The sequence below is a fragment of the Carcharodon carcharias genome, chromosome 21, assembly GCF_017639515.1.
Source record: "Carcharodon carcharias isolate sCarCar2 chromosome 21, sCarCar2.pri, whole genome shotgun sequence".
Taxonomy (NCBI): Eukaryota; Metazoa; Chordata; class Chondrichthyes; order Lamniformes; family Lamnidae; genus Carcharodon; species Carcharodon carcharias.
The window spans coordinates 4,103,096-4,125,893 of NC_054487.1; positions in this window are offsets into that span (position 1 = coordinate 4,103,096).

Genomic DNA, 22,798 nt, shown 5'->3' on the forward strand with positions numbered 1-22,798 from the left:
CCCCATCACATTTCCAAATTTAATTGACCCTCGGTAAAATCCCACAGTCGATTAATTAATGTGTCTTTTTAAAGTTGCAGTGCAGAGAAAGCTGCAGGGAATTATACAAAACAAGATCCCACAGCAAGTGCTACCAGTGACATAGGCGCTTTGGAGAACTTGTCCCTCCCCCCACCCCCAACAGATGCTGGTGTCCATTCAACCCCTCCGCTCCATGTGTTGCTCTTTCTATCCTTCTCTCTCAATGTTTTTATCATTCTCTCCTCTCTCCCTTTCTATGCCTTTCTCCATCTCTCTCTCTGTCTCTACCTATCCCTCTTTCTCACTCATTTTATCTTCAATCTTTCTCTCCCTTCTCTGCCAATGCTTTCTCAATCCTGTCCCGCTCTCCCTTTCTCTCTCTCTCTCACACTCTCCTGCATTCCCTGCATCTCTGTCTCTCTCTGTGTCTTGCTCCATAGATCTCGTATTCCTTCCCTTCCAGCTTTGCTTTCTCCTCTTACCATCTCTCTCCCTCTCTCGCAGTTTCCATCAGTTTCTTCTCTCTGCCTTTCTGCCATTCTCTCTCCCTCCCTCTTTCCCCCACACCAGCCACACCACCACCCACCCATCCCTGGCTCCACATCTCTCTCTTTGTCTCTCTCAAATGCCATTGGATGGAGATACAGGAAGAGAGACGCAATGACGGCCTGGACCTAAATGAAGTGAATTGAAATGTCGTTCAACCCTCAATCCATCGCACTGTCTAGGATGCCAGCACTATTCGGGAATTATAACATCTTCACGTTTACCACGTTAAATTCCAGCCCTACCGGGTGTTTTTCAGTTGTCAAATTAACTTTATTAAAGTGTGGTCACTGATAGAATTTAGAAAACTCTGTGGGTATTGCACACAGTGAAATCCCACCAAGCTCGCCATGAGAAATGTCAGTTAAGAATGTTATAGGTAAGAACTGATGGAAAGAAAGGGTGGGAAAATGACTTCTAAAAAAATATACCACTACAGGAGCCTGGGACATCAATATCCCAGCGTAAGTTCTGTAACTCCTCCAACCTTCCTGAATAAGGTGGTGAGGGGGTTTCTCCCTGAGACTGGAAATGGGCAGTGTCTACATATTCGGAGACCCCCCAGTCCATTTCCCTCAGCTCCCTCCCCATCGCCACTTCACTTCCAGATCGGTTTTGCTAACCCTTGCTGTCCTTGCTCAATCTCCCCTTTTTGCAGGGAAGGCTACAGGAATTTTGTGCACAAAGCAAGATCCCACAAACAGCAAGATATTAATCTCCAGATAGATCAATCTCAGTGAGTTCGACCGAAGAGTTAAATCTTGTTCTGAATGAAAGGCTCAAAAAGTTGCAGTTTGAATCATACAAACTCTTTGATCCCCTTTCAGAAACTGCACTAACAACTCAGGGACAAGAAGAGTGACAAGTCAAACAAAATAAGCCCCTCCATCCACAGCTCATCCCCAAACCCGCACAGACAGGGCTGGAAGGGGCAAGTGTCAAATGGATCACACTCCTTCCACACCCGATCCCAGCCCCACCCATCCCATCATCCGCACCCCCCCCCCAATTAAAAAAAAAAATCACATTGATGTATAATTTTTACATTTATTAAAATATTACCGATGGAAGCAAATACCTGAGTAGAGAAACAGAGAACGAGAGACATGGATCGAGAGAGCAAAATAAGTTGATACAGAGACAAGAAAAGTGTGAGCACGTCAAGACCCCACAAGTAGCAATGAGTTCCGATTTAGCCAGGACACGGGAAGCCTGATCGTCACGCAACCCAACCCGCTGAAAACTCCTTTCCCCCACTGTGTGAGTATTCCACGCTGAGGGTCACACACACACTCCCTGCCCTTCTGTCCCTACAAAGGCTTTAACTCCGACTTCAAAATGGGAAGAACAAATTGATCCCTTTGGGATTATTTTTTAAAGTTACCAAGCAGGGATTTTTTGTTGTCAAATCACTATTTCTCGAAGGATGTAACTGGAACTGAGCAGTTACTATGCTTTGGAGATGCCCATGGCCCTCTCACTATTAAAACACCACCCTCCACTCACCACCCACTACATTTCCCTCTCCCTTTCTGTTTCGCACTCACTGTCTCCTCTTTATCACTCTCCCTGTTTTCCCCTCTCACTCTCCCCTTTCTCATTCTATTCCTGTTTCCCAGTCTTCACTCGCCTTTCTCTCTCAATCCTAGTTTTCCCCTCACCCTCCCCCTTTCCAACGCCATATCAGTTTTCACCTCGCTCTCGCCTTTATCTCTCCCTTAACAGAAGATGGAGGGACAGGCAGAGATACACACGCAAATCGGCAACCTGAACCACAGATAACAGGATCCAACTGGTCCCTCTGCATTTCCTATTTCCCTCAAATCCATCACTGTGCTGAATGAATGTTGAAAACCATTTGTGCAATGCAAGATCCGACCTGTGGCCACACTCCCTGCAGTCATTGTAAAGTATAGCATCCCCTCCTGCCCTGCAAGCATAATGTGAAATAGTGAAGTCTCTGACCAATGACAATTTATCACGGCCTATTAGAGTGGCGGAGCTTCTGATCACTAATCATGATTCAAGCATGTGGCATCTGTAGAGTTTACTTTTAATAAAGTTTACTGTTTCTACCAGAAACCTGTTCGCAATAAGAAGATATTTCACTTTCAATATTCAGTTTTCGGAGTTCCTTATTAGGTATTTTTGACCAACTTCCTCTTTCTTTTCCTCTCGTTCTCTCCGTGTGCCTCTCTTTCGTCCTCTCTCTGTCTTTCTCTCTTTATTTGTGACTCTCTCTGTGACACTTTCCCTCCCTCTCAGTCTATCTTTCTCTTTTTCTCTGCCCTTTCTCTTGTTTTCTCCGTCCCTCACTCTTTATTTCTGCCCCTCTGCCTCTCTTCTCTCCCTATCCCTCTGTCTCTCCCTCTCTCTCTTTTCCTCTGCTCCTCTCTCTCTCTCTTCCGCTTTCTCTGTCTGTCTGTCTCATCCTCCCTCACCCTTTAACGTAGGGAAACGTAACAGAGAGGCAGACAACATTAAAATGGCGACTGTGCATTCACATTAAATCTTTACACCCATCCCTTCCTAAAACTGAATTTTAATGTTGTCTGTGCTTTTCATTGCACCGCTTTGAGATCCCATTCTCTGTGGTATAAAGGCTCTGATCTCCACTCTTGACATCGGTGGCCCACAACAACTTTGATATTATTTCACTAAATCTGAAATACCTTTATTAAACCTCTAAGCAATAGTGCATACTCACAATGACACGGCGTGCTTAAATAAACCGCGAGCAGGGGTGTGACTCAAATTGTTAGGCCCTTCAGCAGGTCGCCCTGCACAACCTCATAATGGCTGCACAAACCGTTCTACCGACTGCAGTAACAATGTCCTTTCGGATTATTTCCTTACACACTTTCGTGACTCTAGCCCTTGCTTTATAAAGTGATACCTTAAATCCGACCGTCCTATTGGATTATTAACCCCACCCTGACCATCCAAGACCACCCCTACATGGCAATTCTCAGCCCTCACCTTTGAATTCAGCTGCATGCCAGCAATGGTTGTTATCACAGTGTCATGGGATAGAAAGAAGGACATTCACACATACCGGCTTGGTCATTGTCTCAATCAGTTTCTGTAGACAAAGTATCTGTGACAAACCATGCATCAGAGACTTGCCCTGAAATCTTTGTATGTATGTGTTTGTGTGTGTGCGTGTACCGGTGATGTGTGTGTGGGTGCATCTATGCGTCTATCTATCTGTCCATCTCTTTAGTTGAAACTCTCTCCAATTTAAAGAAAAAGTTCAATTTGAGCCTTAGCATTCAGGCAGAATCTTTTCTCCATAGCTCCATCTTCTTACCACTATCAGAAAAACCCTGCCCACAGCACTCCACCACAACCAGCTTACATTCATTGATATGAAAGAAGTAAAAGATAAGCTACATCATTAAAATCTATTCGTAAAATGCAACTGAAATGGTGCACTGTCCTACAGAATCCACATTTTAAGTGAATAATTTAGATTCCTCAGAATATAACTACATTTATACCAACTTTTCTTGCTCAGCACGTAGGCTTTTTGCCCATTGCTCCAGCTCTCTATGTCAGCGACATAAATCATACAATGGAAATATGACAATAATCAACCGCAGAACAAATAATACATGAGAGTTTTATCGAACCTAAGAGTGGACATCAATATTACTTCACCAGCTCCATAACACATCCCACAAGGGCCAATGTTTGATGGTCCGGATTTCCTGCAGGATCTCAGGATCTGTCTGCTGTATCTGTTACTATATTTAGTGGGATTCGGAACTCCCAACTTGCAGCCTCACTAGATGTTCTGTTATTGCGGGAATATCAGAACAAAGTAATTTCACTTATTCCTTCAGCATTCTGTATTTTGCCCCCGGAATTCAATTTCAGTGATGATATGACAATATGCCTTGACCAATTCTCTTTCCCCAACCCATGTGGCTCGCTCAGGAGTAAATCACTCTGTCGTTGGCGTTACTAGGAATTTCAAATACTACCTATTCTGCTACCATTTCCTGTTTGTGATAACACAACAGTCTCCCTCCCCTACATAGGCTACATGAATAAACTTAAGCATTGTTTTGACGAGCTCCCTGGTCCAAGTCCCTTCTGTGATATTAAACCCAGAGGTCAACTGACCCAGCTTTTCCATCCTACACGGACACACTGCTTCACCCCTACGAGTGTTACAACCCCCCAGACAGGTTCCTATGATATATTTACACAAATTCGGTAACTAGTCATGATACTGTACATGGTTATACCCCTGTCTAACCTCTACACTCTCCATCATATAGTTTGGAATTGATGTAAGCCCATGAGCTATTACTGAAAAGTAAAGTTAAAAATCCCAGCACATTAACTCTTCCCTTTTTACAATCTGCTTGTGAAGGATATACCTTGACCAGAGTTCTGAGCTGACACACAGCAATAATGTTCTCTGTTTTAGACCATGTTTCACGAAGCTGAAGTGCGATATCTGTTCTTATCAGTTGCCTCTGCATTTGCAGGCTTCAGGGCGAATCTTTGCGAACTTAAAGAGGCGATGGCTGCAACCAATCGATGCCCAAATCAGGAGTTATCGAACACCATGAGGCTAGTAGTTAAGGGCAGCAAAGTGTGTACCCTGTCGATTGCGCCTTCTACAATCAGAGGATCCACTTGGAGTCTTTTAGGTTTCAATGTGAGGAGATGTACTGTCTGCAGCACTTCCCCAGCTTCGATATGACATTCAAAAATGTTGCTGCCTACTTTAAGATCCTGCAGGTGTTCTCAGAGAAGGGAGATCAGCTACTGACAGGAATACTCACGGTGAAGACACTGTTTACCCTGCCGTCACATCGGGACATTTGCTGACAATTCACCTCTTCAAATCCAACCTCCCAGTTGCCGATGTGCTCACCTTCCTCACCAGTTTCATCGGGAAGATGGGATATGCAGTGAGGTCAAAGATAAGTTCGGGATTTGTACCAGCGAATGCCAGGTCATGGTGACTCTCTGGATGGATGGTAAGGGAGCAAACATCTACCCTCCTTCCAGCTTCCCTGTTGTAGGAAGCCGCATCTTCCTTATCTAGAATGGATATTTACGGCACAGGGATGGATCCAAGAGTAAATCTCCCTCTACACTTTCCATCATACACTCACAGGACAGGTACTGAACGGTATTAAGATTGAAGTAAATCCCGCTACACTGCCCCCATTAAACAGTCCATGGGGATACGTAGCCCAGGGTTAGATATAGCGTCCAGTTCCTTGGACACTGTCACCGTCAAACCCTCCCTGGTCAGGCACAGCCGCGGGTTTAGGTACAGAGTCAAGCTCCCTCTGAACTATACAGTAAAAACTCCCACAGGCGTTTGAAGTGAGATTGGAAAGAAGACTCTGCACTGGCCGATCAAAATGCCTTAGCCTGTTGCAACTTGATGTCAGTTACAGTAAAAGCTCATTTTGAACAGTCCAGTCAAACAGTAATACACCAGGTTCAGCTTTGGGTTTGTTACAGAGTAAAACTTCATCCACATGGTCAAATAAAACAGACGCAGGACAGACACAAAATAGGGCTGATAGAAAGGGAGACAGGAGCATCAGGACGCCAACAATATAATGACTGACCTAATAGTATCTTAGCTCCACTCCCTGACTGCCGTTGTTACCATTTAATTGTTTGCCTGACAAAAATCTGTTTTACTCAGATTTGAAGAAGTTCATCACAAAAATCTGTTTCACTCAGCCTTGTAAAAATTCATAACGAAAATCTGTTTCACTCAGCCTCGAATGAATTCATAACGAAAATCTATTTCACTCAGCCTGGAAGAAATTCATAATGAAAATCTTTTTCACTCAACCTTGTTGAAAGTCAATGTCCAAGCCTGCACTGTTTTTGGGGGAATAGATTTGTGCTCATTAACAAAACTCTTGGAGCATTAAAAAAAAAAATCTCTTCTTCTGTATCTAGCAAGCAATTTCTCTTACTTTAAAATTATGTCCAACAATTTCAGGATTCCCCAGAAGAGGAAATGTCCCCCGTGAGTCCACCAAATCAAGCCCACTCAGGATCTTATATATTTCAATGAGATCACTTTTAATCCTCCTTAATTCTAATGGGTAGAGGTCCAATCTTTTCAATCCTTCTTCAAAAGGTGAACCCTTCATTTCAGGAAAGAGTCAAGTCAACCATCTCTGAACTGCCTCTATATAAATTTTATAGCTTTTATTATCTTCTTAAGTATACAAAAGAAAACACTCAGAACTCCAATGCCCTCAGTACCTACCAAGGTTTGTAAAGCTGCAGTAAAACTTCCCTACATTTTATTCCATTCCTATTGCAATATATATTGCTCAATTTGACAAGGAAAGGCAAAGTCGAACTTTTCATAAATTCATAAGCAGTCTATACAGCCTTCATAGATAGAAAGACAATCCTTGATGTAGTAGTTGTAGATAGTTGGGCCGAGGATAAGACCCCGAAAAACTCCAGTAATGATGCCGTGGAGTTCAGATGATCGACCTCCAACAACCACAGCCATTTTCCTTTGTACTGGGTATTACTCCAACCAGTGCACAGTTTCTCCCCGATTCCCATTGACTACAATTTTGCTATGTTCTTTGATACCACACTTAGACAAATGTGGCCTTGATGTCAAGGGTAATCGCTCTCACCTCAGCTCAGGTGCTCAGCTCTTTTGCCCAAGATTTAACCTAGAATTTAATGAGATCACGAGCTGAGTTGCCCTGGCGGAACCCAAACGCGGCTTCAGGGAACAGTTTATTGCTAAGCAAGCACCAAGTAGAGGGATATACACCCTGCATGTAACCCTGTGCTATAGCTGCCCTGGAAGTGTTTCATGGGGATCTGTTTCGAGAGATATTTTATCTATCTAACCCTATGCTGGAGCAGCCCTGCGAGTGTTTCATGTAATGAGTGTACAGGGAGATTTACCCTGTGTCTATATCTTGCGCTGCACCTGCCTTGGAAGTACTTTGTAGGTACCATGGAGATGGATCCTTATTCTCTATCTAAGCTTGTGCTGTAGCGGCCCTTGGTGGTATCTCATGGCAATGGCGTAGAGAGATATTTGCTCTGTACATAAACATTGTTGATCGTACCCTGGCACAGTGTAATTTCACAGTATTTATGGAACTTTACTTTCTATCTAACCACAAGTTCTAACTGAAGTGATGGCGTGTATAGTTATAGAATTATAGAATGTTTATGGCTCAGAAAGAGGCCACTTGTTCCATCATGTCTGTGCCAGCTGATTATCGAGTAAAAAAGCCTAATCCCACTTTATAGAATTTTGTATGTAGCCCTGCACTGGAGATATATGTCCAGAGGTGTTTAAATGAATTGAGAGTTTCTGCATCTCCTACCATTTTGAGCCAATGTGTTCCAGATTGATAACAACAGCTGGGTGAAAAGCAAATGCCCACCTGCCTCTAATATTTCCACCAATCATTTTAACTTTGCTCCACCCTCGTCACTGACCTCTCTGCTAAGGTAAATGAGACTTTCATACCTACACTATCAAGGCCCCTCACTATTCTGCACATCTCAATCAAATCTCCTCTGAGCTTACTCTGTCCCAAGGGAAAAAAAACACTGATGATCCATTCTTTCCTCATGGCTGCTATTTTCCAGCCCTGGCAACATCAGCGCAAATTTCTGTGCCCTATCTCATACAATTACACCCTTTCTGCAATGAGATGAGCAGAGCTGCACGAAGAACTATTGTTCTTGAATGAATTAATGTGTAACATGTTCCCAGCATAAGCTCCCTGCTGCAATATTCCATACCTCAGCTAATGAAGGAAATAATACCCGATGCCTTCTCAACAACTGTATCCAACTCTCCCGCTACCTTCAGCAGTCTGGGGATATTCACTGCAAGGTCCCTCACTTCCGCCCATAAATTTTATAATCATTTACTTTGATATATCTATAGGTTACTTGGATCTGCCTTAAATCCACTTCTCCAGTTTAAATTCAACTTGTTGTGGACAGTATAGGTGTAACTTTGCCCTGTAGCTAAAACAGTTTTGCACTTTTCTGATGTGTTTTTGATGGGGGCTTTGTGAAGTTGGATTCACTGTCTAAAATACAATGTTGTAAGTGCCATGTGAGTATTTGATTCCTACTGTGAGGACGGAAATTTATGGTGTGTCTAACGACATTCTGTTACTGGTGAGGCAGTGTTTGATCTGGATTTTGTACAGAACGTTTAACTCTCTATCTACCCCAAAGTTATATACGCTTTGGGAATCTTTGAACGGGACTGTGTAGAAGGAGCATTATCCTCCTCTACCAAACAATGAGATATACCTGCTCTGGAAGTGCATGATGGGAACAGTGAAAATGAGATTACATTTCTACCTAAGCATCTGCTTTGTCTGCACTAATCGTGTTTGTTAGTGAGAGAGTGCAGAGACATCTTTCGCTGTATCTAACCTCATGCTCTAACTGGTCTAGGAGTGTTTGTTGGGAAAGCATAGGAGCTTTATTCTCTGGCTAAGCTTGAGCTGTCCTTGCATGAGACGTGTTTGGAGGTGACTGTGTACAGTTTTATTTTATATCCAATCCAATTCAACATCTGTTATGAGTGTCTGAAGGGACAGTGCACAAGGAGCTTCACTCTGTACCTAACCCGTCCTTTAAATGCCCTGGAAGTGTATGATTCGGCTGAGTAGAGGGAAATTCACTGTTTACCTAAACCCGTGTTATACCTGTCCTTGAAGTGTTTGATGGATACAGTAAAAATGTTGTTTATTATTGATCTAACACCGTGCTGCACTTGTCCTGGGAGCGTTTTATGGTGACAGCGTGGAGGGAGCTTTACTCTGTATTGATTCTCTTGCTGTACTTGCCTGGGTGTGTATGATGGGCAGGTGAGGGGGAGATTTACTCTGCATCTAAACTCAGAATGCCAATAAATGTGGAGGGTTTGATGCGGAAAATTTGAAGGGAAATTTGCTCTGATTCTTTCCCATGCTCTAATTGCCTGGGATGTTTTTGATGGGTCAGTATAGAATGAGATTTTCTATGCATCTAACATCATGATGTACCAGGCCTGCCTGTGCCTGTGGATACTTCTGAAAGGGAACAGGGCTCTCTTTTTAACCTTGTTACTATACCTGTCCTGGGAATGTGAAATGGGACAGTGGACAATGAGAATAACCTTGTATGTTAGCACCTGTTCCAACTGCCCTGTGAATCATTGATTTGTACCATTGTCATGTGCTCCCTGACCTCAATAATATGGACACTTCGCATGCAGATACGTTATCCATCTTGTTCTGTTTATCACGACCCATCCTGAGCCATCACTGACCTGACCCTGATTGCTAATAGCAATCAGGAAGTACACTTACCACAGTCTTATTGTCACTACCAGACATGCACATTACTTTTTTTGTCACTCTCCATGACCCACACATTCAGGTACAACAATTCCTTTACTCTTTCACACGACCCGTCCAAGCAAGTCACTTACCCAACTTCAATTGAAACCACTGTCCAGTCACATCAATTTGCTCACTGTGATTGTTAGTATCCAGATATTTAGATCAATGGCCTCAGTCTTATTGTCAGAATCCATCCAGTTTGATCACTAACTTCATGCTTGTTGTCACTTATTGTGCATGTTGGCATGCAAGTCATTTAGAAAGCAAATGGGTTTTTGGCCTGTAGTGCTAAGGGGTTGGTGTTTAAAATCAGGAAGTCTTGTTACAACTCTGCAGAGCATTGTTGAGGACACACCTGGATTTCTGTGTATACTTTTGGTCCCCTTTTAAGAAAGGATGGACTGGCATTCGAAGAAGTTCCAAAAACATTCACTGGGCTGATTCCTGCGATGAAGCGGCTGACTTATCAAGAACGGCTTAATAAGTTAGGGCTTAATTCATCAGAGTTTGGAAGGATGAGGGAGGATCTTATTGACACGTTCAAGATGCTGAGGCGTCAGGACAGGGTCGATGTTGAGAAGATGTTTGCACTAGAGGGGGAGACTAGGTTTAGGAGACACAGTTAGAGAATAAGTGTACAGTCATTTAAAACTGAGATGCAAAGTTATTTCCTCTGCCAGAGGAGATTGATTGTCTGTAATTCCCTACCCTGGAGAGTTGTGGAGGCTATATCAATGAAAGTATTTAAAAAAGAGGTAGTTATATTTTTGAAATACCTGGGAGTTGAGGGCTATGAGGAGCTGTAACGAAAGCAGAGTTGAGGCCTGGAGCAGATCCGCCGTGGCATTCTTGACAAGCATGGCAGGCTTCATGACCGAATGGCCTACTCCTGCTCCTATTTCTTAATAATAGTACGTTTTCTATCAATCCATTTAGTTCATTGACCACAATCTTATTGTCATTATCCATTCCACTAGATCATTGACTTCACTCTTATTGTCCCTGTCAGTCCAGGTAGATCACTGACCTCACCATTCTTGTCACTGCCCATACAGTCAGATCAACGACATCGCTCCTATTGCTACTGTTGATTCAGTTAGATCAATGACCTTGCTCCTATTGTCATAGTCCACCCAGTTAGATCACTGAGCTCACTTATTTTGTCTATATCTATTCAGTTAGATCACTGATATCAATCTTATTGTCATTAACCATCTTGTTAGATCACTGACCTCGCTCCTATTGCCACGGACCATCCACTTAGATCACTGAACTCACTCCTATTGCTACTATCAATCAATGTAGATCATTGGCTTCAATCCTGCTGCCAATGTCCATCCATTTAGATCACTCAACTCACTCTTATTGTCAATATACCTCCAGTTAGATCATTGAATTCATTCCTATTGCCACTGTCCATCAGGTTAGATCACTGACCTCATCATATTCGCACTGTCCATTCATTTAGATCACTGTCTTTACTCCTATTCCTACTGTCCAGCCATTTATTTCACTGAAACACTCCTAATGTAACTGGCCATCCAGTTAGATCATTGGACTCACTCTTACTGTTCCGATCCATTTTGGCATATTAATTCATGGGGCTATAGGCTTCACTGGCTGGTCTAATTTCAGTTGAGATGGTGGCTGTGAGTTGCATTTGGACAATTACAGTTAATATGCTATAGATACACACACAGTATAGATGGAAAGGGAGTTCCAGGGTTTTCACCCAGTGACAGTGAAGGAATGGCAATACATTTCCATGTCTGGATGATGCGTAACTTGGAGGGGAAGCTCTAGGTGGTGGCGCTCCCATCTATCTTCTGCCCTTGTGCTTCTAGATAGTAGAGTTCATGAGATTGGAATATGTTTTCGAAGGAGCCTTGGAGGATTGCCACAGTGCATCTTGTAGATAGTACACATTGTTGTTACTGTGCTTTGGTGGTGGAGCTAGTAGATGTTTATGAATGTGGTGCTAATGAAGTGGCTTGCTTTGTCCTGAACAGTGACAAGCTTCTTGAGTGTAGTCCGAGCTGATCTCAGCTATTTAGATCAGTGAACTCACTTTTATTATCACTTTTGATCCACTTAGATCACTAACCTCTCCCTTATTGTCACTGTCGATCCGAACAGATCACTAACCTTATTCAGATTGTCACTGCTGATCCTGTTAGATCACTAACCTCACACTTATCGGCACTGTGTGGCCAGATAGATCACTGACCTCACCCTTTTTATGACTATCCATTGGGTTATAACAGTGATTTCACTGTTGCCATCAGCATCCATAAGGTTAGTTCAATGAATTCACTCCTCTTGCCTTTATCCATCCAGTTACATCACCAACCTCACCCTTATTGTCACTGGCCCCACGCTCATTTTCACTATCCATCCAGATAGATTGCTAACCTCGGTCTAATGTTGATATCTAACCTGCTTGATCACTTAACTGGCATTATTATCACTATCATTCCATTTAGATCACATACCTTAGTGTTATGTTCACTATCCATTCAGTAAGATCGCTGACGTCATTATTTATTGTCACTCCCCGTCTAGTTAGGTCGCTGACCTCACTCTTATTGTCACTATCTGTCCAATTAGATCACTGGCTTCATTATTATTTTCACTATCCATCCAGTAAGATCACTGACTTCATTCTGATTTTGACTATCTATCCATTTAGATCACTGACCTCACTCTTATTTTCATTATCCAGCCATTTAGATAACTGACCTCACGCTTATTGTCAATGCCCTTCCAGTTAGATCAATGATCTCATTCTTATTGCCACTATCCATAGTTAGGTTACTGACGTTTTGCATATTGCCACTGTCCATGCAGTTAGATCATTGATATCTCTCTCATTGTCACTATCCATCCAATTAGATAGCTGACCTCACCCTCACTGTCATTGTGCATCCAATTAGATTTATGATCTCGCTGTTATTTTCACCAGACATTAATTTAGAACACAAAACCGTTTCTTATTTTCACTGTCTATTAATTTAGACCACTAAACTAAATCTTATTTTCACTATACATTCAATTAGGTCAGGGATATCACCCTTATTGTCAATGTCCATTCAGTTAGATCACTGACAGCTAATTTATTGTGACTTTCCATCCTGTTAGATCACTTAATTATCATTATACATTTCCAAAGATCTCTTAACAAGTGTTCATTGTCACTACCCATCCAGATATAACACTGACCTCTCTTTATCAATTCGATAACATCGCCATTTATCATTAAACACACGTTCATTCTCACTATCCATCAAGGTACATAACTGACATCACTTCTTTAATACCCTACACCCCCACAGATCAATAAACTCACGATCATTTTAACTCTCCAAGGAGATACATCACTACCCTCACAGCATGAATATTATACATCCCCAGTGTCCACGAGACAGATGCTCATTGTACCTCTCCATCCAGATCCATCACTGGCCTCACTTTATTAATACTACTTACCCCTAGTAACCATTAACACATGATCATTGTCAACATCCTTCCAAATACTTCACTGACCTCACTTTAGTATCACTACACATCCCATTGGTCACTAAATAGATGGTCATTGTCAATATCCATCCGGATGCATCACTGGCATCAGTTTAGTAATTCTATAAACCCCCACTGCTCACTAAACACATGCTTATTGTAAGTCTCTACCCAGAAAGAACGCAGGCCTCAATATATTAATACTACACATCCCTGGTAACAATTAACAAATGCTCATTGTCAATATCCTTCCAAATACATCACTGACCTCCTTTTATTATTACTAGACATCCCATAGATTTCTAAACAAACGTTAATTGTCACTGCCGTCCCAGAAACATCAGTGATGTCCCATCGATCAGTAAACACATGTTCATTGTAACTCTCCATCGAGATACATCACTGTCTCACTGCATTAATATGATTCATTCCCAGTGACTTCTAAACAAAAGGTCATTGTCAAAATCCAGACAGGTACATCACTGGACACTTTATTAATATTCCACTCCCCCATAGATCACTAAACACATGTTCATTGTCAAGATCCATCCAGATACATAACTGAACTCACTTAATTAATGCTATACATCCTCATAGATCACTAAACACATGCGAATTGAGAATATACATCCAGATTCATCACTGACCTGAATTTTTTAATAACATACCCCACCACCGTAGTTCGCTAAACACATGCTCATTGTCAATATCCACCCAGATACATCACTGAATTCAGTTTATTAATCCGATACATCCCCAGTGGCCACTAAACACATGTTCATTTTCAATATCTATTCAAATACATCACTGGCCTCACTTTATTATTATTTGACACACAGCCCCAAGCATCCCGCCATAGCTCACTGAACACATTCTCATTGTCAATATCCAACGAGAAACTTCACTGACCTAACTTTATTAATGCTATACATCCACATAGATAATTGAGCACATTCTCATTGTCAATATCCATTCAGATACACCACTGACCTAACTTGATTAATGTTATACATCCCCATAGAAGACTTAACAAATGTTCATTGTCGATAGCCAGTGAGATGTATTACTCTTCTGACTTTGTTAATATTATTCATTCCGAGTGAATGCTGAACACATGTTCATTATTGATATCCACCCAAATACATCACTGGCCACATTTTTCTTAAAACTGCACTTCCACAATTACCACTAAATACAAGTAAATTGTCGATATCCATCCAGATATATCATTGATATCAATTTTATTAACACCATATACCCCAATACAACACTAAACACATGTTCATTGCCACTATTCGTCTAGACACATAACTGAGCTCACTTTAAAATATGATTCCACCACAGATCAGTAAACACATGCTCATTGTTACTATCCAGCCAGATGCATCACTGACATCATTTTATTAAGACTATTGATATGCTATCTTTGATGAATGGACCACAGGAGATTCAGGTACAGGTTACAATCATTTATGCGAGCAATTGCGAGGAGGGCACCATCTCAACACAGTTTGAGACAGTACTCTGCTATGCTACAAGTGTTCACCATATTTATAAATTATTGGTCACATACAAAAGCATCTTCCAGGTTCCGATCTGGTCAACATATAGCTTTACATTAAACAGACAAGTCTCTGGTACAAAGGTACATGCATCATCTGACCCTACTTTCATTCTGGCAGCCTTTCTCCTATCTCCACTGTGGCCATCTGTTCTTCCCTTATTTACTACAAAAAAAACAATCTTGGTTGTTTTTCCAACCTAAGGTTCCTGTCTGGATCGCAGAACATCCAATCTATCATAGTTGCATTCCTTTTTGTCCAGTATGGTCTTGCTGGTAATCACTAGCCCTGGGAGTGTGCAAGGTTCAAATCTCTCTCTGTCCAGCCTGACCGTAAACTGTTAATTGCAGGCTTCGCATGCTTAGGTATGTTAAGTAATCCCAAAGACCTTCAATAGATTCTACTGCATCCCTATACTTTTTACAGTATTCTTATATTTCTACTGTATCCTTATATTTCCTCCCTTAACTGTCCCCACTTTTAGCCCTTGGCTTAGCCCAAAGCAGCCAATTACAGTGGTGTTGCCCATTCCCCAGGTCTTTTATGTACCGCCACCCATCCATACCGATCAGGTATCCAGTTTTGGCACGTAAAAAGAGTACGGGTTAACCTGGTCACAGCATCTGTGTCATCTGGTCCTTTAATCCGAACGTCTGGCTTACCAAATCACTACTCCACCTCTAAAACTCCCCCAACACCACCTTCTATGTGACCTCCAAATGCAGTATATTAAATACTTTAGATACAAAATCAATATGACGAGGGCATGGGAGATAATCCGAATCCAGGGGTAATTCTGTACGTTTGAGCCTCAATTCCACAGATCCTCCCACCAGGTAGAGGCATATTTCTGTTCCATATCCGTCTTTTAGGCTCTAACCTGTTGCTGCAGTGTATAGAAAGTTCCATATATCTACCGAGCCTGTCCGCAACTCGCTTTGAGATGCTCTGGTAATAGGGAAATTTCGTAGCAGAACTGGTTCAGATACGGTACCAGCTTATCTTTAAGGCTTTCCATGACCTGAATAATCGTTGTTCCTCTCTTGTATATTTCAACCAGTTCCACCTTCCGCACCCTTGCTGCTCATGGATGGGGCATATCTGGTTAAACCCATTCTGGATTATTTCCTGCCACGCGGTGATACAATATCTCCCATTCCCTGCATACGCAACATGGATAAATTCTTTTACAGCTCACAAAGTTTCCATTGTACAGTCTGCCACTGTGTTAAATCCGCACTTTGCTTCTTCCGTCTCATATATCGGGTGTGCATATACGACTGCAGTTTCTTCTATGCTACGCCCTTCTAATGTGCTGCTAACTATATTTCCTTCTATGGCTACTGCATATGGTGGTATATTGTGATACTTAATATAATAATCCCCCCGTATAACCCCAATTGTTTCTACTCTATATAAGGTCCTGCCGGGTTTTGACACAGGTATGACAGGTACTACTAATATAATGCTTATTACTATATTACTATTCACTATACATTCAACATTCATTTTATATACTCATGTCAAACCTCTGGGCTGGCAACCGGTCCAGTCATGACCCTTGTTTCATGAAAGATTAAATAAATGCTCATTAGTTACCCATAAAGGAACTGCTGCCTCATTAACCTGTCTTAAATTCTCTCGGCCTTGTCCAGTGCCAAAGATCCATAGGTGCTGCAATCGTAATTTTTGTTTGCTTCATGTCATGTCCTGGTCTGTACTTAATTGAACGTTATGAATTCCCTGTCACCGCTCTAGAATCTCCTTAAACATAAAGCTCAGGGTCCAGAACTTCTGGTCAACAATTGCCGTGTTTTGAATTAACCACCGCTGTGCCTACATTAAATATTGTAGCAGCATCATTTATCAGGCTGCACTTAACGCGGTTCCGTCCATAGCCTGTTCACATCTCTCCGTTGAATTGAGATTCTTCAGTCACCAGCTAGCCCATTCGAGCCATATATAGTTCTCGAATATGGGTTGAGCACCACTGAGGTGGGGAAATTCAGGATATGTTCCAGACTACGGGTACCAGCTCATCATATGATTAACCAGTTCACTTATGATTAACCAGTAGCAAGCAATTTGTCCATCTTGGAAGCATGGTCGGACAAAGTGGGCCAGCCAGTGTGATTTGAGGGGCTTCAATTATCTCTACTCGTACTGTGAAAGTAGATGTGGAAGGTGGCTGGAGAGTGGCGGATCTCCCACACCCGATCTGAAGCAAACCCTTACTACAATTTGAAAGCACTTGCTCTCCTACTGTTATCATTCCCCGTTGTGTGTCGCATTCGGCAATGTCAGTGCTGTACCAAAGATTCTCCTGCGGTGCAGGATGAGCAGTGATGATCCCTGACCTTGTTGCCAGTACTGATAGGCCCACGACCAGGATCGTAAATCTGTGGAGACATTGACGTCCACTCCTGTTCTTCGGGTTACCACTTGGTCAATTGCCATGTATCTTTAATTGTGTGTAATACCTCCATTTACTTCCCATTCTCATATCTACAAGGGCGCAAGGATAACCTATCATAATTAAATCGCATGGTCCATGCCTGGTCGCTCCGCACACACCTTGACCATCACCTTATTCCCCACCTGGAAGGCAGGGGTCCATTGTTGTTATTTCAATTTGTCTGTTTCCATATCCTTAATCACTTGTCGGTCTCTGACTTCCTTCCTAAACTCATGCACTTGCTTACTGATTTCCCTCACATAGTCTTGCATCCTTCCTTTTAGTGGTCAAACAGCTCCCATTTCTGCTATGATTCCCTTGGGCATTGCTCTCCTTGTCATTATTTGAAATGGGGTGAACCGGGCGGTCCTGCTTGGGGTAGTCCCTAAGGCGCTTTAGTATATTGGGCTGTTCCCTGTCTCTTGAATTACTTTTCTGATTGATGTATTTTTTTAAAGTTCAATTCACCCTTTCGACCATCCCCGAGCTCTGTCTGGTAGGGAGTGCGGAATTTCAATTAAAATTTAAACTTATACATTTGATTAATGACTATTCCTGTGAAATAAGTTCCCTGATCTGAAAACATCTGAATAGGCACCCTCTACTCCTTCCAGCCTACTTTCTCCTCCTGCTATCCCACGTCAGACCTCAATTCCTTAAACTGCCAACAAAAATCTACATTGCACCTTCTTATCCTATCTTTCAATGGCTCAGTATCTTCACTTCCAGTGACTGTTCTCTGTGCAAACCATTTATATCTGTCATCAGAGTATTAATCCTGTGGTCTTACTTTTTGCAGCTCGCAGGCATATGAACACAAGCAGTAGTACATCACTTTAGCCATTTTCCACCTTTCCCTTTACCTGTATCCATCTTGTGGAAAATTGTTCTTAAGTATTATTTCTCCTTACATTTCCATTCCTGAACTATAGGTTCCACATCGTCTTACCTCTATTTTTTTTTATCCCTCACCATGATCATCGTAAGATTCTCTTGAATTCAGTTTATCTATTGTCAAAGAGGATCTCTGTCTCTCGATCTTTGCTGATCTCTCCCTGTGCGTTTCCAATGTCTTGGTTGATGGTCAGATTATTAAATTCAGTTCCCTTAAAAAAGTTTGTATGTTGTGTCCTCTTTCCCTAACTCTTTCACCTCTTTGCCTCTTCAGGTTTTAAACATGGAACAGCTTATCTTGTTCAGGTTGCCTGGAGAGACTTTAAAATAAATAAACTATTCTCATAGCCGTTTTAGAACAGAAATCGGGCATTGACTATTTTTGCTTCCTTATCTTCTTCTCAAACAACATTTTCTCAAAAGTAACCCACTAAGTGTGTCTGACTCGTTTCTCCTAGGATTATGCCAGATTCATTATCTCGGCCAAAAAATGGATTTCTGCCAAACTTTGTCAAGATATTGAGCTTAGCTTTATATCTTGGGAACGGACTTACAAATATAAAAGCTTGCAGCATTTGAATTAGTGCCAATTGTTGTCCAACCTTTTAAAATGAAAATTCCCTTTTGAGAACTTTATCATGAACTAAACATCACAATTTTAAACTTTGTAAGGCATGTCATTTACGCTATCAAAATTAAAACAATCTTTCTTATGTGTATTGGTTTATATCCAATTTAAAATTCCCATATGTTTATCAACACATTCTTTATCTTAGATAGCATCCTAGTGATTCAAAAGTAACCTTCTAAATTACATGGCAATTTACACCTGAAGCCTTGTCCAGCTCCAAATAACAGTGCTGTTGGGATGCATCTTTCCTTCCATATTTAATTGATCTCTTCACAAAAAAACACTTCTAATCCATTCGAAACACCTAGGCCGTGTGTTTCTGCCTTTTGGTTTTCCTAGAATCCCTTGAACTTCAGGTAATTTTCCCCCTCGGAAATATGGAATTCTAACTCGTAAGCGTTTATTTTACTCGTATATATCAATCCCAATCAACTTGTAAGTTGGTGATGCTAGTTTGCAAAGGAGATGGTAAAAAGGTTGTTTCATCTAACCCTGTAGTTTCATGATACCTTCAAATTGCGAACCTTTTTGGTAGAAATCTCTACTGAAGCATTCTACTCAAAATTTTGGAATGTTTTAGTATACTTTTACTTTAATCTAACATGGGGCATTCAACCCTAAAATGCTGAACTACACACACAAATAACAATTTACGGAAGAAAACACGTTAAAGTTCGCGTACGAACACTTCCTTGCTTGCACACGAACAAACATATATATAAAGGTATCTATTTATATTCCTGTATCGTCATCTTAGCAACTTACAATTCTCATATTCTAAACAAAACTTCAAATAGCAATGGGGGAAATAAAGGGATTTTCAAGGCTCCTCATATAGGGACCATCAAACCGACGAAAGCTCACACCTCCCCTGCTACTGTCTGTTAGTACTGAAACCCTTTTCTCTCTTCCACTCTCTCTCTCTCTACGTCGCAAGCAGCTCTTGTAACTTAGATCAATTCATGTTTTTAAGTTACAGAAAATTCAGTATGGAAGTTTCGGGTCCCAATCATCCTTCCACACTTTCAGGAAAATCTTGGTATCTCGGACAGGATGCGGTTGTCCTGAAAACTGTACAAACATCTCCCACTTCCACTCTCCATGGCCCATTACAAACACACCCTTCTTCTGTACAACGGACCCTATAAAGCCCCAATTCACCTCGCCTTCCCCCAAGGGTTTCTTAACAGCCTCCTCAGTGTCCCTGTGGAGGGAACTCGCCTTCTCCAGATCTGAGAATTCCCCGGGTTTCGCCCAGTCACCACTTTTAAACTGTAGGGGCAACCTTCCCCAAATATCCCATGGCCACTTCGCCTTCACCAGAATGTCGCTATCAAAGGGGTGCATTGCATGGATATCTTGCATTTCCAGTAATTTAGTCCAATAATCTGTGTTGCAACGCCGAGCTTTTAGTCTCAGCATTTCATTAAGCAAACCCTGCTCTCCCCCGGGCTGAATGGTATATCCTTAAATTTCCCCATAACCCTCTCAATCTCCTCATCCTCTCTCCATTCCTCAGCCACCTTTCTCCTTTTGGCTCTTAATTCCCCTTTCCTAACTTTACTTTTCCCAACAATTATTGTCATATGAGCCATGGGGTTCGATGGGTATGGTCCGGGGTGGGGGGCTGCCACCACTGCTCTGATCAGTCCTGAATCGGACTTTGTCTCTCTCCCTAATCGACGGGAACTTAGTATTAACCTGTCTGCTCAACTGCAGGTACAACTTGGTAATAACCATCATCTCTTTCTTTTCCATAAACTTCAAGTTCTACCCACTACTGTTTATGTTCTCCGGAGGCTCCCTGTGGGTTCCACCCCTTCTTATGCATTTTAGTGATTATTTTGGACTGCTATTTCTTTATGAACCTTGTAATGCAGTCCGCGGTTCCCCAGTAGTGTTGCATAGCGCTATTTTGTTGCTCTGGTGGCATTCTGTTCCTACTTTCCATCTACCTTCGCGTAATTTCGCACGGTTCTAACAGCTTAAAAATCTGAGGAATGTACAGTTTCAATGGGACCTGGCCTCCCTGAGCGTCTTGGCTAAGTTTATAATTCAAACAGCTGCCTGCCAGCATGGCTCCCCCTCGTGTCTCTGGTAATGGTTCGGCCCTCCGTGCGTGGCTTTGGCACCACTAACGCACCTGCACGGTTCCCCCTTCTACCCTGGCGCCTATTTGTCCTGTCCTCCTACTGATTATTTGATATTTAACAGGACCGTTCTCAGGTAGGCCTACTGCACTAACTACTGGTGGTAAATAAATATACTCACCAACTTTGTAGAGCTGTGCTGAGGAACCGATCCAAGTGTCCTGCCGACAATGTCAAATTGATGTGGTGTATTTGAGAAAAGAACCACAGGAGTCTCAGGTATAGGCTTCGATTGTTTAGTCAAGCAGTTGCCAGGAAAACACTATCTCAATACAGCTAGAGACAGTGCTCTGCTAACCTAATAGTTTTCATCATATTTAGACATTATTGGTCACGTACAAGAACAGTTTCCAGATTCTGATCTTGTCAACATACGGGTTCACATTAAATAGACAGGTCTGGTAGCAAGTACATGCAGCGTATGTCCCTGTTTGTTTTTCACCCAGGCAGAGACCTTTGCTCCTACCTACACTCGGACCATCTCAACCTGGAGCTCTGGTCTAAATCTCAAAACACCAAATCTATCATATTTGCATTCTGTTTTGTCAGTATGGCCTTGCTGATACTCACAAGCTTCGAGAATGTGTGAGGCTCAATTTTCCCTCAGTCTAGCCTGGCCTTTAACTGTTAGCTGCTTATGCAAACAGGTGTTGCATGCTTGGGTATTGTAAGTATTGGTTGACTGCAATAAGTTCTTACTGTATCCCTTTATTTCCCCCTAATAATTAGTGTATAGCTTTATAACATTTAGGTTGCATACGAGGGCATTTTCCCTGTAGTTGAGGGGTCAAAGGCCAGGGGCAATTAATTTCAGTTAATAGCTAGAAGGGGAAGAGGGGAGTTGAGGAGAATTTCCTTTACCCAGAGTTTGGTATGAGTCTGGAATTCTTCGTCTGGAAGACGGTTGAGTCACAAAATCTCGGAAGATGTAAGAAGTATTTAGTTATTCACTTGCGTTGCCACAGCTTCGAGGCCTATCATCCAAGAATTGGAAAATGAGATTAGTGTAGACAGACCTTTGTGAAACAATGGGCTGAATGACCTCTTTGTGTGCAGTGTACGCTTAATGAGTCAATGAGTCTACTGTTTGCACTCCCTTCGTCTTCTGTCAATGACTTCGTTGTCAATCTCTCCTTAGCCCACAACTATTTCTGACTGTCTATCTTGTTAAAACTTTCCACCCCCTTACACACAATAAATGTTAACACAGTTCTGCTGTTCGTTATCTCTGAAGGATAGTCGTACAGAGTCGAAGCATAGAGACGCAGAAATATATAGCACGGAAACAGGCCCTTCGACCCATCGTTGCCGAGCCCACCATCAGCACCTGTCTATTCTAATCCACTTTTCCAGCACATGCCCCATAGTGCTTCATGCTCATGGCATTTCAAGTGCGCATCCAAATACTTCTGAAACGTTGTCAAGCTCCTTGCCTAAACCATTCCCTCAGGCAGGTATATACGATAACTGTGAAGGCATGTTGGGTACTTGGAGATTTCAGACATCCTCTGGGTGAAAACAAGTCGTCAAAACCTCTCTAAATCTCCTGCCCTTTGCCTAAAATCTACCTTTCCTGTTTATTGACACTTCAGGGAAGTGGGAAGATTCCTTCCCATCTATCCTACCTATGACAC